The sequence below is a fragment of the Arachis hypogaea genome, chromosome 1 (assembly GCF_003086295.3).
Source record: "Arachis hypogaea cultivar Tifrunner chromosome 1, arahy.Tifrunner.gnm2.J5K5, whole genome shotgun sequence".
Lineage (NCBI taxonomy): Eukaryota > Viridiplantae > Streptophyta > Magnoliopsida > Fabales > Fabaceae > Arachis > Arachis hypogaea.
In genome coordinates this window covers 99,586,823-99,600,036 of record NC_092036.1, presented here as the reverse complement: position 1 = coordinate 99,600,036, position 13,214 = coordinate 99,586,823, and the positions used below count along the sequence as shown (strand labels likewise).

The following is a 13,214-nucleotide window of genomic DNA, read 5'->3' as shown; positions in this document are numbered from 1 at the left end:
AAATGGATCCAAACCTGGCATTGAACGCCCAAAATGGCCTTATGCACGTGAATTTCTTAAGTCTCAGCCCCAGCACACACCAAGTGGGCCCCAGAAGTGGATTTCTGCACCATCTATCATAGTTTACTCATTTTCTGTAAACCTAGGCTACTAGTTTAGTATTTAAACAACTTTTAGAGACTTATTCTGTATCTCATGATATTTCAGATCTAAACTTTATACTCTCTGACGGTATGAGTCTCTAAACTCCATTGTTGGGGGTGAGGAGCTCTGCTGTGTCTCAATGAATTAATGCAAGTATTTCTGTTTTCTATTCAAATATGCGTGTTCCTATCTAAGATATCCATTCGCGCCTAACTATGGAGAAGGCGATGATCAGTGACACTCATCACCTTCCTCAATCCATGAACGTGTGTCTGACAATCACCTCCGTTCTATATAAGATTGAATGAATATCTCTTAGATTCCTCAATCAGAATCTCCGTGGTAGAAGCTAGATTGATGGCGGCATTCATGAGAATCCGGAAAGTCTAAACCTTGTCTGTGGTATTCCGAGTAGGATTCTGGGATTGGATGGCTGTGACGAACTTCAAACTCGCGAGTACTGGGCGTAGTGACAGACACAAAAGGATAGTAGATCCTATTCCGGTATGACTGAGAACCTGCAGATGATTAGCCGTGCGGTGACAGCGCACTTGGACCCTTTTCACTGGAAGGATGGATGGTAGCCATTGACAACGGTGATCCACCTACACACAGCTTGCCATAGGAGGACATGCGTGCGTGATTCAGAAGACAGAGGAAAGCAGAGATTCAGAAGACAAAGCATCTCCAAAACTCCAACATACTCACCATTACTGCATAACAAGTAACCTTTAATCCATGCTCTCTTGTTTATTCGCTATTCAACTGATAAACATAATTGACTTCCTAACTAAGATTTACAAGATAACCATAGATTGCTTCAAACCAACAATCTCCATGGGATTCGACCCTTACTCACGTAAGGTATTACTTGGACGACCCAGTGCACTTGCTGGTTAGTGGTACGAGTTGTGAAAAGTGTGATTCACAATTTGTGCACCAACCACCAGTCTCTATCTCATCTAAAATATGCTTCAAAGATGGATCTTCTTTTATGCGTGCCATTCTCTCCTCAAGCTGATCTTTATTTGAAGGACTAGTAAGACTTTCAAGCATGGAAGACATAGATGGGTCCTGAGATAGATAGTATAGATATGTTATCAACCAATAGATATTTTATATAACAGAGTACAGGAAGTTTATAAGATTGAATGAATATCTCTTAGATTCCTCAATCAGAATCTCCGTGGTAGAAGCTAGATTGATGGCGGCATTCATGAGAATCCGGAAAGTCTAAACCTTGTCTGTGGTATTCCGAGTAGGATTCTGGGATTGGATGGCTGTGACGAACTTCAAACTCGCGAGTACTGGACGTAGTGACAGACACAAAAGGATAGTAGATCCTATTCCGGTATGACTGAGAACCTGCAGATGATTAGCCGTGCGGTGACAGCGCACTTGGACCCTTTTCACTGGAAGGATGGATGGTAGCCATTGACAACGGTGATCCACCTACACACAGCTTGCCATAGGAGGACATGCGTGCGTGATTCAGAAGACAGAGGAAAGCAGAGATTCAGAAGACAAAGCATCTCCAAAACTCCAACATACTCACCATTACTGCATAACAAGTAACCTTTAATCCATGCTCTCTTGTTTATTCGCTATTCAACTGATAAACATAATTGACTTCCTAACTAAGATTTACAAGATAACCATAGATTGCTTCAAACCAACAATCTCCATGGGATTCGACCCTTACTCACGTAAGGTATTACTTGGACGACCCAGTGCACTTGCTGGTTAGTGGTACGAGTTGTGAAAAGTGTGATTCACAATTTGTGCACCAACCACCAGTCTCTATCTCATCTAAAATATGCTTCAAAGATGGATCTTCTTTTATGCGTGCCATTCTCTCCTCAAGCTGATCTTTATTTGAAGGACTAGTAAGACTTTCAAGCATGGAAGACATAGATGGGTCCTGAGATAGATAGTATAGATATGTTATCAACCAATAGATATTTTATATAACAGAGTACAGGAAGTTTATAAATATCTGCATCAATACATTACCCAGGCGCTCAGCCATGGTCATGAAGTTAGGATTCTGCATCACCTGCTGCAACATTTAAATTATATAATTCTGCATCACCTGCTGCAACATTACCCAGTCGTATATTTGAATTTTATAGACAAATTTGAATAGAGCAATATCACAGCTTTCAATAGTTCAATGTTACTACTTCACATAAGATTCAGAATTCAGTGGCTATTTCAGTTATAGCAATTCACTCCATTTTCTGACCAGAAAACACATGAGATCTAAAAAGTTGCCAACGGAAACACCAAATTTTGAGGGCAAACATCATAAAAACCAAAATCTATCTATCATATGTAAGCTACTTTTTTATTCAGGTCGATGCTTTGACATAAAATAAATAAATAAATAAATAAATAAAAATAAAAAAGGAAAAATCCTCCTTTCTTCAACACTTGTTACAGATAGATCTATTGTCCAACCAACGAAAATCTCAGCCTAATAAACCAACCAAATAATCAAGCTCTTTCAATATCACTTTCCCTCAATATGTTTATAAATTATAAAAACTTAAGGGTTTAAATAAGGTTATGATCCATGTAAAATTTAACAATTTTATGGTAAACTAAACCTATGGTTCCTATGATTCAAAGATAAGTAACCATATCCAAATATCTTTAATTTTGGATGACAGAAGGGACTAATTTCACTTCTGAATACTTTTTTTTTTACCAAAACTACCAAAAGAAAAAATATGTAAGACCAAAAATCTATTTAAGCCATGATTCAAACAATCTTGTTCACGGTTGAAGAGATCTCACATGACCCCCAATTAGTTTTTTATGATCAAGTGAAGTGATAAATAAATAAATAAAGGAGGAAAGAAAGAAATAGAGAAACCTGGAGCTCAGTGGTGACAATCAGGAATTACATTAAATCAAACTATTGGCAGTTTACTATTTTAACAATCAGGTTCTAAGCATGAGATCTGAAAAGGAAATAGAGTCACTATCACCTTCACAGTTTGAAGAAAGTCACTAAGGAATAATTCCTGTGTTGCCTTGGATTGGTGACTGCAGGCCAAGATTTTCATCATATGCTTGACAGCCACATCATACATCCCAAGTGAAGCATACCACCTATAACAATGAAAAGTAAGAATGTTTAAAGAATCTAGATGCATATGTTCTACATTATTAAACAACCAGAATATGCTATTACTGAAGCAAGTCAAACTTACTGTCCTATATGAAATTGAAAATGAACATGATCATTGATGTAGTTCCAAGTAGAAGAATCACTATCACACTGCAGCAAGAAGCAGCAGCAAAAGAAAAAAGATAGTACAGTGAAAGGAAACACCAAAAATTGAAAAACCATGAGGCAAAAAGTTTCAACAACAAATTTTAAATCAAACTAATTACTAAAATCAGAAAAAAACAAATCTAACTAAACCTAATCTAATCAAAACCTAAAAATCCACTACACCTAATCTTTATTTAGTGTTTGACAAAAAATTAAAGCTGTGAATCCATTCCTTTACCGGCAACTGATTGATCCTTCTATAATTCTGCAAGTGAGAAGTTAAAGAGGAAGCCAATATTTAGCAACTCTGATCCCCTAGGTTTTAATGTTTAAAAGGTATATATAACAGTTTATATTCTAGAAATAAAAAAAATGTCTTAAAGCTACACATTTTAATCTATTTAAGAAATGAAGTGACATGACAAACACTATTATAATAGCAGTAAATATCAAATCAAGTTAATTAACAAAACTAATAAGAAAACAAAAATTCTTTTTCCCTTTTCAGATGTTTTTATGTGTCTTGTTTAATAAAGCAATGCTGGACACTTTCCTCCTAACTCCAAACTCACAGGTGTCAGATGCTCTACTGCTGCACTCATAACAATCCGTCCCACCCTTGCACTTCCTATAATACAATTGCATTATTATTTCAAAACACAAATATAGTTAATTAATAAATTTAAGTGATGATTATTAGTTATATAAAATAATTTTATATATGCATCTAATTATATTATATTATATCAATAAAAATAACTATATTTTATATTGATTATGTAAATAGCTACCAATTATAGCCTATATCTTCTCTACAGCTGAATTCACACTATCAACAGAAGTACCCTCAATGGCTGCAAAAGACCATTACAACAAATCATTTAGATATTGGATTTCCTTATGGCACAGTAGTAAGGAGTCAAGCTGGTAAGAGGGAAGAGGCTCTACTTAAATGAAAATCCACCAACTGAGCCAATGAAAGATTCCTGCACATATAATTACTATGTGCTGGTCTCTCAATCAATCAAGTGCTACATATATAGAGTTAAGAAACACTCATGAACCGAATATATTATATTGTGAATGAATTATATTAAATCAGCTATGACATAACCATATCAAAGTTAAAATGAAAGCATAATAGAAAATAAATATTTCAATTTGATCTATACAAGTTAGGCAGTAACTTAGGTACAGCCAGGAACAGAGGAACTTACTAACAAAATCATCTTCTTTTGAAGTAGGTATTAGTATCTTAACCCTCAATTCCTCTTCTATCTTCTCTTGTGTGGATCCCATGAAACAATATATCTTATAGATTTGCAGGTATATATTGATATGTAGGTTATTGATATAGGAAGAAACTAAGAAAACATACCAGAATTATACTAACCCTTCATGGAAGGAGCCTTGGTCACAGATCTTGACTTGTCATGGGCCTCCTGTAAGCAAGTTTTGAGCAAAATGATGAAAAAATTGCAAGCAGTTTTTACTAGATAAAGTACAGAAACAAGCAAGCACAAGTGCACAATATTTTTAAAGTCAATGAACTTATACATGTAAATTAGAAAACACATAAAATAGCCAATGAGGTGAAAACTGATTTCATATATATATAACCAAAAGCTCTGGCTAGTAGCTTTTTCTTTTGAAGCCTGACATCTTAATAAAACTTCACGATTAAACATGTGCACCATAGCAAACAGGAATATTACAGTATCCCAAAGCAAAGAAATTAGATGTTGAACCTTTATGAGGTTTCCATGAATCTTCTGAAGCAATGACATAGATAAACTTCCTGAGTTACCAACAGCTAATAATTTTTCCATCACATGAACAGAGAATGAATTGGTGGCCACCTGAAAATTTACATCCACTTGCATAATAAAATTATACACCTTCATGTTGTATTTGAATTAGAAAAGGAATACTAATTTCTAATCTAATAATGTCTTCACCACTACGACCTTGGCCACGTGGGATCTCAAATAATTCCTAAAGAAAAAAAGTCATCAAGTTAATAAATATAGTTTCATCTTAAGTAAAATATAGTTGCATATGCCATCTATACGTTTTAATTCCTAAGTAAAATATTCACAGACATTACTGCTATTCTATTAGCTCTTGCTTTGCATAGGATTGAAGAATAAGCTGATCTATGATGCATGTAGAATTCATAGTGTGTAAAATAGAACACTCCAAGCTAAAACATTACAATAGAAAATATTTTATACTTTACTCACAGACATTATTGTATTGCTCATGTTTTAGACTTAAAGCCATATAATCATCTCAGTAACTGAAAAAAGAATGAACTATTTGAACAACAAAATCTACACAATCAGTATTTCAAACATGAAAATAAAAATCCAGAAAACTGAAAATGATAAGTTCATAAATTAACCGAATCTGAGGATAGATTCTCGATATTCTGGAACAGGAAATTCTATGAGTGGTAGCAGATCCAGAAGTGCGAGAAGGAAAATGAAGGAGAAAGAAAGAAAGAAAAAAAGCAAAAGAAAAATAAAACAAAATAGCTATGCATGCGTAAGAGGATAGCAAAAACAATAAGAACTGGACCACAGAAACCATACCAAGACTAGAAGGACGGCAGCGTGCTGCAAAGTTCGAGGAGAGGTGGTGAATCGGATGAGATGCAGAAAAGCTCGACGAAAAATGGCAAATAGGAGGAGAGGTTGGCATCAGTGTAGCAGTAAATAGGAAGAGTGATAAAGGTGTGAAAGAGATTAGGGTTACCTGCACAGCTGAGGCAAGATCGAAACGGAGCGATTTCTGCACATTAGGGTTCGATACAAAGTGACACGAGCAACACACGAAGAAGAGCCGGGAGGGGGTGTGACGGAGCTTCGGTGTGATGGAAGTTCAGTGCGACGGTGGTGCAAGGCGCAGAGGCGCCGCCGATGGAGCGTTTGGAAGAGAGGGGTGTGGAGGCGCGGATAGGTATCATGTGAAATGAGGAGACAGGCTTAAAGCAAATCCCTTATTTCAATATTTCCGACGGAATTTTTTTAAATTATAGACAGAAAATCTATCTGTAATAATTTAATAAAACGTAGTGTTTTACCTATTTAATTATAGACGGATTTTTCGTCTGTAATCAATTTTTACGGAAAAAATTAATTTTTCCGACGGAATTATCGACGGATTTTCTTTTCTATCTGTAATTTATGTTAATTCATTTTTTTTGTTTTCCAACAAAAAATCCCTCTGAAATTTCCTCTGTATTTCCGTGGGATAAAATTTGTTGGAAATATCTGTCTGTAATAACTAATTTTCTAATAGTGCGAATTCGCATAATTTGTGTCTTTGAGGTGGGTAATTTCTAGTAATTTTGAATAATTTAATTCTTTGTTGAATTCCGTCTCCATGAAGAGAGATTGTTTTTTGGTTTTTTGTTAGGTTCTCCATTTTCGGTATGTAATATTTTGTTAAGTTGTGTTTCTGATTTTTCACTAGAATTTTTGTGTAGTTAAATCTAAGTTTTGTAATTTTTCGTTGATTTTAATAGTCATTTTTGTATAATGTACATTGAACCATTGAGTTAATAATATGCTCATACACACTTAATTTTGGTTACATTGTCCATGCTTCAAATTTTGTAGGCTTTCATTTCGTGTTAAGGTCTAGTGATAAGATCTGCTCCAAGAGCGTCCCAGTGGGAAGGGGCGCCAATATACCAAGTAGTATGAATCTATTTATAAATTTATAAACAAATACATATATATTTTTATATTTCTAATGTCACAAAAAGTTATGTAGAGCACAATATTGGAAGTCATTTATAACATGTTCACGTTCATTAATTTGGATATGAACATTAAAATATTACAAACAACTCTTTTGATTGTCATTTACAGAAATAAATTATACAATACGAGCAACGAAAAATTGAATTGTGATAGATATTTTTTTCTATTGTGGTGGATTGATCTCTTCTTGTATTTTAAGTTTGGATGGTTCCTCAACTTAATTTTTTCCGCAATATAATTGTTTTTTATATCATGAACAAACTTTGCAAGTAAGTTTCACAAATCATAATTGGATAGAGACACGTGGTATCTCATGCATGAGATGAGATGTCATTATTTATAGGATGCGTATTTTCTTAGATTATGTCTCTATTGTATGTTCTTTTTTTAATTATTTTTTTGGTCGTATTTATTGTATAAAATTAAAGTGGAATTATACTTCCCTTGAATAAATGAGTTGGGTCAAGTAATGTAGCAAACAAAGACTAATAATTACTATACTTAAATTTATGTTGGAAAATATAGAATCATGATTGTATACTAATAAACGAACAAACATATTACTGTTTGTTTTTGTTAAATGTTGGAAGATGTTTGAACATAAGTAACATGTGTTGGCATGATGATTTTTTTTAATTTTGTAACAAGAATTATTCTATTATGCTCACCGTCACAGAGTGAGCGTATGTCAGGTGAATGTTGAGCCTCCTAACATAAATCTCTTTGGTAAATTTTAAGATCTGCAAACCAATTGTTACTTGTCGAATATCTATACCATTTAGAATTTCTACCTAGATCAATCCAACATATGAAGTAAATGTAAATGTTGAAATGGTAAAGCGTTCAGGAAGGAATTGGAAGAACTTCACAAGATGAGAAAATTGTGACCAGAGAGGAAATCGGGGTTTTCTCACAGTCTCAAAATTAATTTCATTGAATTGGGTTTCTAACTAATTTTACAGCTAGCTACAACTCTTAAATAACAACAATTAACCTCCTAACTAACTATTATTTACAACTAACTCAGCTACTAACTATTCTAACAAATTAACTCTACATGCTTTCTCATGTAACACCCCCTCTCAAGCTAGAATCGATGCTTTCCATCATTCTCAGCTTGCTCAAACATTATTGAAACTGATTGGGAGCCAATACTTTTGTCAATATGTCTGCCACTTGATTGTGGGTGGAGATAGGTAGCAGCTTTGTGACTTGCTCTTGCCATTTATCTCTCACAATGTGACAATCCATCTCTATATGTTTGATTCTCTCATGGAATACTGGATTAGCGGCAATATGCAATGCTGATTGACTATCACAGTATATCCCAATGGGTTTTTTTAGCTTTACTCTCATATCTTGCAGCACATAAGTGATCCACTGTGCCTCCCGTGTGGCCATTGCTAGGGCCCTATATTCAGCCTCACATGAAGAATTAGCAATCGTATTCTGTTTTTTACTTTTCCTGGACACAATTGAAGTGCCAATGAAGAAGCAATAGCCTGAGGTTGATCTCCTTATATCGGAACAAGTGCCCCAATCGCTGTCCGAAAAACCATTGGGTGTCAAATTTGTGTCAGCTGCAAACATTAGCCCCTTTGTCGGTGTTCCTCCTAAGTATCTCAAAACTCTCAATGCTGCTTCAAAGTGTATGTTTGTGGGACAATCCAAGTATTGACTTAGTCTCCCAACAGCATATCCAATTTCTGGCCTAGTATTGGTCAAATAGATCAATTTTCCAATCAGCTTCCTATACTCTGTATTGGACTGCAACGGATTTTCTGAAGTCTTACTCAATTTGATGGTGTAGTCCATTGGTGTTGCTGCTGGCTTGGCATTTAGTAGGTTATAATCCTTCAAGAGATTGAGGCAGTATTTCTTTTGATTCGCCATGATCCCCCTCTTGCTTCGAATCACCTCCAAGCCAAGAAAGAACTTGAGTTCACCAATGTCTTTGATCTTGAACAAATGATGCAAATGCTGTTTGATAAAAGTGATTTCTGCCATGTCATCCCCTGAAACAATTAGATCATCAACATATACTAGTATAACTGTGAAACTAGAATCTGTAGATTTGGTGAAAAGGCTATAGTCGCTTCGAGACTAACAGTAACCAATCGAAAGAAGAGTGGAAGTAAGCTTGGTGTTCCACTGCCTGCTGGCTTGTTTTAAGCCATAAAGGAAGCGATCTAACTTGCATACCAGTCCCAGATCAGAGAGGGAAAGTCCAGGAGGAGGCTTCATATAAACCTCTTCAGCAAGATCCCCGTGTAGAAAGGCCGTGTTGACATCCAATTGATGCACGAACCAGCCTTTGACTGCTGCAATGGCAAGCAAGATTCGAAGGGTTGTCATCTTCACAACAGGGCAAAATGTTTCAAGATAGTCCACCCCAACCGTCTGGGTGAAGCCCTGTGCCACTAATCTGGCCTTGTGGCGTTCCACTGTTCCATCAGCATTGAGCTTCAATTTAAACACCCATCTGCAACCTACAGTTCTTTTTCTAGCTGGAAGAGGTGTTAGAGTCCAAGTCTTATTTTCTTTTAGAGCATTTAACTCCACATTGATCGCTTCTTGCCATTTTGGATTAGTGACAGCCTCAGCATAGCATTTTGGTTCAGTGTGTATTGGCTGAAAGGTGGTTTGATTGACAAATTCAATGGAGGATGGACATAATGGAATGAGGGGTAAGGTTGAATCTGGTATTGCGGATTCAAAAAATAGCAGGGTAGAATGTTCAAAGAAATTTTGTTTTAGATCATGAATAATGTCAAACTGATGTTCAAAAAATTTTTCATGAAGACATTGTGAAGGATGAGTTGTGCTAAAATCTGGTGTAGCTAATAGAGCTGATGAAGTAGTCATGCATTGAAAATCAGCAAGGTATGCTGATCTTTTTGTCTCCCTAGTGGACCTTCTTAATGGTTGTATAGTGGGAGTGTGTAAAGATTGAATATTTGTATGAGAGGATGCTGATGGTGTTGATGGTGCATGATCTAAAGGTGAGGTCCTAGATGCAGTTTGTTGTGTGTGTGACTGTTGAATCTCAATGCACAAGGGATCATCAAATGTATGTAAATCATGTATACAAAAATCTGGATGTGTTTCATGCTCAACTTTCTCATTTTGTACAGTTTCTTGAATTGTAAAAGGCAAAACAAATTCATAAAAAATAGTGTTTCTTAAAATGAAGATATCTCTACTGCTAAGATCATACAGTAAGTGTCCTTTAACCCCTTCCTTTATACCAAGATAGACACACTTCCTAGCCCTCTTATCTAGTTTGCTTCTATGATTCACTAGTGTAGATGCATACACCAAACATCCAAAGATTCTGAGATATGAAATATCTGGCTGTTTATCATATAACAATTGATATGGTGAGACATTTTTTAGAATGTTTCGGGAATTCTATTCATCAAGTGAACTGAATGTGCCACAGCATAATTCCAAAATTTCTTGGGCAAGTTGGAGTGAAACATCAGTGCTCTTGTTATTTTTGAAATATGCTGATGTTTCCTCTCAACTATTCCATTCTGTTGAGGCGTCCCAACGCATGATGTTTGATGTATGATTCCCTTTAGTGCATAGAAAGCATTAATCTTAAATTCAGGTCCATTATCTGTTCTAATCTTCTTGATAGTGATACCAAATTGAATTTCAATTAATTTGACAAAATTTTTAACTAATTCAGCAGCTTCACTTTTTCCTTTCATGAAGTAAATCCAAGTGAATCTACTTTTATCATCTATTATCGTTAAGAAGTACTTAAAACCATAAATTGATACAGTGTTTATTGGACCCCAAATATCAATATGCACAATATCAAATCGATTCTTACTTTGTGTAATTCTTGGTACAAAGAAATTTCTCTTTTGTTTTGCATAGTGACAAGAGTCACATGGCTTATTACAACTAGAAAACTGTAAATCAGTGTATGCCCCTTGCATCACCTTTATTCTATGATTCGGCAAATGCCCTAACCTAAGATGCCATAGTGCGAAATGGTCAGGATATGATGAATGTGATGTGTGTGTATTGATGCATGCTGAATTTGATGTAGCTGAAACAGGTTGAAGTTTTTCAAATGCATACAATCCACTTCGCTGTTCAGCTACACCAACTGTCTTCAATGTTTTCTTTTTCTGAATTGCACAACCATTTTCATCAAAAATCAATTGACATTCAAAATCCAGAGTTAATTTTGAAACCGATATCAAATTGAATTTAAAAGTTGGAATGTAAAACACATTAAACAGTTCCAAATTTTTATGAAAAATAACATTTCCTGCTAGTGTTGCAATTGTTCTAGTTCCATCAGGCATGTTAATGATCACAGGGTTAATTTTATAAATTCTGTGGAAGGGTTTGTGTGAGTAAGATACATGGTTTGTGGCACCTGAGTCAATGACCCAGGATCTTGGGCTAAAAACAGAAAGTGACATGATATAGGATATACCTTTGTTGGACGGGAGAGTAGTGGTGCTAATCTGATTGATGCTATGCCTTGGCTGAGATTCTTGGTTTTGCAGAAGAGCAAGCAATGCTTCCCTCTGCTCTAAAGTAAAATAAGGCTCAGACCTATCATCCATTTCTTTCTGGGACTGTATCTGCATGTTGCTGTCTTCATCATCATCTTCAGCAACTATGTTGTTGAATGAGCTTTGATTGTTCTTGAGATTAGGAGGATATTCATGCTTCTTGTAGCATACGTCAATTAAGTGCCCTAGTTTTTCACAGTAGGTGCACTATTTTTGACTTCTTCCTCCTCTGTCTCTGCCCCCTCTGCCTCTGCCTCTGCCTCTCATATTGCCATTATTAACCTCACTTCTTGAGCTTCACTACTGCTTCTTGCATTCATCATTAGTGCATTGTTGTCTAGGGTTTCAGGCATATTTAGCTGTCTTTCTTGCTGTAAAATAGAGGCAAACACAGATTCTAGCTTCGGCATTGGCATCATCAGCATGATTTGTGATCTCACAGTGGCGAATTGGTCACTTAATCCTCTCAAGAACCTTACCACTTGGGATTCTTCTCTGTATTTCCTCATGATACTAAGCTCGCAAGTGCACATATCAATGCATCTTGAACAGTTTGGTACAGGGCGAAAGTTCTCTAGTTCTTCCCATATTGTTTTCAATTGCGTGTAATAATCTGTCACAGATAGTTCTCCTTGCTTGCTTGCAAACATCTCTTCTTCCAACTCAGCATTTTTGTACATGTCTCCTTGGCAGTAACATTTTTTCAGTTCTTTCCATAGTTTTTCCGCCGAGTCGATCCAAAGGACGCTTTTAGCTATGTTAAGACTCAATGAGTGATTAATCCACGAAACTACGAATGTATTGCATCTCTCCCATGCATCAAACAATGGATCTCCTTGTGTTGGTCGCTGAAGTGAACCATCTATGAACCTGATCTTGTTCTTTCCTCTCAACGCTCTCCACATTGTTCTCTCCCATACTTGATAATTGTTGTGCTCTAATGCAATAGGAATTAGGGCTGTCCCCGAATTTTCTCCAGAATGCAAGAAATATGGACTTACCGGATCTAAAGCTGGATTCTGAAGGTTCCTATTTGAATTTGACTGCATCTGATTTAGCTGATTTAGAAGACTTCTCAGCGTTTGTAGATCGATTGTTGGATTCACCTCTGATGCCATTTGCGACTGATGCTGGAATTCGTAATCAATTGCGCAATCTTCTTCCTAAGACTCGCTAATCGGAAATGGTTACCTGAATCTTTGAATCTTGTTCAAGCAACACAAATCTCATTAGTCTCTATTGTTTGAGTCTGAAAAAGGAAGATTAGAAAATAGTAGAGGAGGAAGAAAGAAGACGAAGAATGAAAGAAGATTCAGGAAGGGGAAGGAAAAATCTAAGAATAGTGAAATTCAACGAAATTCCTGCCGATTCATCTTTTTTGAAGTTCAATTCCTCGCTAATTTCTTCCTTCCATGCTCACCGCACCATGTTAAAATGGTAAAGTGTTCAGGAAGGAACTGGAAGAACTTCACAAGA

General features: G+C 35.9%; 1 protein-coding gene and 1 long non-coding RNA gene across 2 annotated transcripts in view; both read right to left on the bottom strand.

The window, feature by feature from the left end:
- Positions 1–13,214, bottom strand: part of LOC112702600 (uncharacterized) — a 123,566-nt gene that overhangs the window by 88,780 nt on the left and 21,572 nt on the right. The gene's annotated exons all lie outside the window — the stretch shown is intronic.
- On the bottom strand, positions 1,937–6,024 carry LOC112778295 (uncharacterized). The gene is made up of 6 exons (XR_003190559.3): positions 5,176–6,024; positions 4,821–4,869; positions 4,645–4,708; positions 3,138–3,261; positions 2,158–2,239; positions 1,937–2,065 (listed from the first exon to the last, which is right to left on the bottom strand). It is a non-coding gene; the product is annotated as an uncharacterized lncRNA (long non-coding RNA).